The sequence below is a fragment of the Macrotis lagotis genome, chromosome 1, assembly GCF_037893015.1.
Source record: "Macrotis lagotis isolate mMagLag1 chromosome 1, bilby.v1.9.chrom.fasta, whole genome shotgun sequence".
NCBI lineage: Eukaryota > Metazoa > Chordata > Mammalia > Peramelemorphia > Peramelidae > Macrotis > Macrotis lagotis.
In genome coordinates, this window is record NC_133658.1 from 767837663 (window position 1) to 767842181 (window position 4519).

Below are 4519 nucleotides of genomic sequence, written 5' to 3' on the forward strand. Positions count from 1 at the left end.
CCAGACAAACACAGCTCCTTGGGAGCAGAGGCTATCATTTGCCTTCCTTTGTTTCACCAGAATTTAACAAAGTGCTAAATTTGACATCTTAAGAGTAGTGAAGTGAAAGGGGAAAATTGATTACATCAAATTCAACTGACTGGAAAATTTCCTTTCTATTCTGGTGATCAAAAGAATCACCTTATGGGCACTGAACATTATGAATTTTGTTAAAATCAGAATTTCAAAGGTTTCTAACTTTTCAGAGAAGTCAGGTGGTTTGAGTGGCTGTGGCAAAGCCCGCCAAGGCCTGGGCGGGGGGCCAGAAGGCGCGGCGTGGACGCTGGGGCTGCCACCATGAGCTGGATTCCATTCAAGATTGGGGAACCAAAGAAACAGATTGTTCCCAAGACAGTGGAGAGAGATTTTGAAAGAGAATATGGAAAACTCCAACAGCTGGAAGATCAGACCAAGAAGCTGCAGAAGGACCTGAAGAAGAGCACTGATGCAGATCTAGCCATGTCCAAATCAGCTGTGAAGATATTTTCTGATCTCCTCTCCAACCCCCTTTGTGATCAAGACCAGGAATTTTTAAACATGGTGACTGCACTTGATACAGCTATGAAACGGATGGATGCCTTCAACCAGGAAAAGGTAAATCAGATCCAAAAGACAGTGATTGAACCCTTAAAAAAGTTTGGTAGTGTCTTCCCCAGCCTCAACAGGGAGGTGAAGAGATGGGAATAGGCCCTACAGGACTACAAACGATTGCAGTTCAAGGTGGAAAAGTATGAGGAAAAGGAAGAAACAGGACCAGTCCTAGCCAAACTCCACCAGGTACTATAAGAGCTCTGGCCTGTGAAGGATGATTGTGAAGCCAAGAACAGACAACTACTGGAGGAGATGCTGTTTTGATTACTTCCAGCCAAATTTTGAGTCTCAGGTTGTATACTATACTGAGATGCACAAGATCTTCAGACACTTAACCCAACAGCTCGACCAATGCAATCATACTGATGAGAAGGAGCAGGAGAATGAGGCAAAGCTGAGTGAGCTCCAAGCCCTCTCCATCATGGCTGATGACTGAACTCTACACTGAATGCCCCCTGAGGCAGAGATCCTCATCCCATAGCCACTGTCAGACCCAGTAAAGCCAACTTTGTGGTGAAGGACAGTAGCTATGTGACCTACTGGCAAAGGGAGGAAAGACAGCATCTGCTACCTTTTACTGACCCTTTGACCGAGTCTAACCCTCTTATGGGAGAGCCCCCCCCACCTCTAGTTGCAGTTGGTCTCATTTTAGTGCCATGCCATAGAATGTCTGGCTCCAAGCAAGTTACTGCCTCCTTTGCAAAGGGACACTAGAAGACAGTGAAACTGGATAATTAGTATAAAAGAAACAGCGATGAGAGCTTTTATTTCCAAGTGGTCTACCATATAGCTGTTTCCTGCCTCTGTCTAGAGCAGAAGGCAACAAGTCCAACAGCAACAAGTATGGGCCAGTCAGCTCAGACTGGGCCAGAACATTGAAGTCTTCAAGTCAGGAGTTTTTTGGATTTTAGGCCATCTTATCTAGAATACACTGATTTGTCTTACTGTCTTGCCTCAGTACTCTAGCCTTGCTTCTGGTGGTGAACCTTTCACCTCACATGTCATTTTGTCTGAGTTAGAGATAAGGCGATAACTTTTAAGAGACAAACCAAAGCTGTTGTCCTCCTTGATCTGCCCAGGCAATGGCAAAGGAACCTGTCCCAGCTTCCAAGTGTTAAGAAAAAGCTAGTTTGTCTTCATCCTGTGCCTCAATAAAGCAAAGAGTTCTAAGTTTTCCAATGGAGATAACCTGGGGACTGAAACCTATTTTAAAATGTAAATTTAAGGCTGTTTTTCTATTCATCTGTCAACTCAGGAGCTCCATGGAAAGAGCAAAAATTCTGAGCTTCTCTGACTTCAATACAAGGTATTACATTTTTTCAAGGAAACTTAAAATAAAGCCTACACATATTTCTGGTTGCTTAAAAAAAAAAGTCAGGTGGTTCAGGGAGTCTAGATGAAAACTTTCTGAACCTAATCTCATTATATCCAAGGAGGTCCCATTGGTAGCTTTTGGGTTATTTCTACTATACAAGTTGAATGAGGGGAGGGAAAATCTAAATAGACCCCTCAAGAGAAACTCATGCCCTAAATTGGCCCAACTAGATAAAGATAGATGTGGTCAGAAAGAACTGATTCCAGTCATTGCCCTGAAGAAGGTGAAGTAGAATGCTCAAATCCAAAATGGTGTCCACAACATCTATTGATACTGAGTCAAAATATGCAACTTTTACTTTGAATATAAGTACTTTTTTTGAATGATTGTCCTCTAAATACTTGAAGATATGCATTAGACTCTTCCTATGTTTTTGCTTCTCTGGGCTAAATAGCCCTAATCTTTCAAAGAGACCTAATATTCATGAGCTCTAGCTCCTAATATTCATGACCAATCAATTAATCAATATCTATTTATTAATTGTTTACTATGTGTCTAACACTGTATTTAGTACTGAGGACACAAAGATAAATGTTTTTCCTACCCTCAAGGAGCCAAAATTCTAAAGGTGGACACTAAAATATAAGTATGTACATAATATAGACAAAAATGAATACAAGGTAATTTTGAGAGGGAGTTTATGGAAGCTGGGAAGATCAAGAAAGAATTCATGTCAAGCTGGTGCAATGTGTCTCTCTGATTGGAGTGTTGGAGGGCAGAGCCTAAAATTCATCCCAAAGCCTTCCTTTAAAGAAAACTGGGAAGTTGTCAACTCTGTTTTGCTCCCCCTTCAGTTCTTCTCTCCTCCCTACTCCCCCATGTTTTCAGATTCCTTTTGTGCTATTGTCTTCCTGCATTAGATTGTAAGTTTGAGTACTGAGCATTATTGTACTTGAGCTGCCTTTTGAAGGAAATCAGGAATCTGAGGGAGAGCATTTAATAGAAAAGAAGCAGTTAATGCCAAAGGCACAGAGATGGGAGGTAAGAGTAAAACTTGACCCCTTATTTTCTCTCCTTAAACCCCAAGCAGTTGTTGATTTGTTGTGTTCATCTCCTCAAAATCTGCTATTTTCTCTCCTCTAAATGTCCTCTAATTTGCTAAGTCTTTTCTAAAATGTAGTTCTGAGCACAATAGGACAATTGACCTTTCCTAGGTCTGACTAGGGAAAGTAGAAAAATAGATTAAAATTCTCCACTATCACCCCATTTTGATATCTTGTCAGGGAGGTAACCTTGTCTTTTCCAAAATCATATTAGTGTTAGTTCTGGTAGCTTCTGTCAAACTAGAAAAGCTTCAAATTCTATCTTTGATGGTGAACTGTTAATGCATCAAATGATTGAACAAAGTATTATTTTAAGAGTACTTAGCATTGCAACTGGTGTATGATAGGGACTTAATAGATGCTCTTTCCTTCTCTCTCATTTTCTTCTGGAAAATTTGGAGAAGCTTACTACCAAGTGTTTAACTGCCAGGTTGTAACATTTCCCCCCCCAACCTGAGTATCTTATGAAGGAAGAGAGGAACTGCAATATACATTGGTGAATATAATTCTTACATTTAGGGAAAAAAAACCCATGGATCCTTGAAATAGCACATAAGATTGTAGTAGCTACAAGATTACATAAACTTTTTTAGATAGCATATCAAATTATTGACTAACATTGAACTTGCATTCCATTAAAACTCTAGATTTGTTTCATATAAATTATTTAGCTACACATCTCATATTATTTTTGAAGCTGATAGTTTTAAAGTTAAGTGAATGACTTTACATTTATCTTCTTTGAGGAAACTAATATTTTAATTTATTCATATCTGTGATATCTCTTTCATCTAAGATGATAGCTAAATCTCTTAACTTTGTGTCATCTGCAGATTTGTTAAGCATCCACTTATACAGTTCAAATTGTTTTTTAGGTTTTTTGCAAAGCAGTGGAGTTAAGTGGCTTGCCCAAGGCCACACAGCTAGATACTCATTAAGTATCTGAGGTCAGATTTGAACTCAGGTACTCCTGACTCCAGGGTCGGTGCTCTATCCACTATGCCACCTAGCTGCCCCCAGTCCAAATTGTTAATACAATTTTTGAACAGTATTGTGCCAAGGACAGAGCCCTGGGCTTCTCCATTAAAGACCTCCTTTCAGAATGATATGAATCCACCAATGATTATTCTTTCAGACTGATGATTCTGCTGTTTTTTTTTTTCATCTAGTCCATATTTTTCTATTTCATTTACCAAGAAATGTTTTTCTACAATCTAGGTCTACTATCTTGCCACATCTAGTATACTAACTGAAAAAGGAAATGTCATTTGACATGACCTTGACTCTATAAACCCAGGCTGACTTTTAGTGATTAGCATTTCTCTTTCTCTATATGTTCATAAATAATCCTTTTAATAATATTTTTTAGATTTTTTTTCCTTGGGAGTAAAGTGAATCATCCTACAGTGGGGGAAAAATCTGCCTTCCTTCTTTTCTCAAAGATTTGAACTTTTTTTATTTCTAGTCAAGG

The 4519-nt window shown here is 39.1% G+C and overlaps 1 pseudogene; it reads left to right on the top strand.

Annotated features, from left to right (window-relative positions):
• The first annotated feature begins 322 nt into the window (after positions 1–322).
• LOC141488162 (bridging integrator 3 pseudogene) lies at positions 323–1924 on the top strand (annotated as a pseudogene).
• The last annotated feature ends 2595 nt before the right edge of the window (positions 1925–4519 follow it).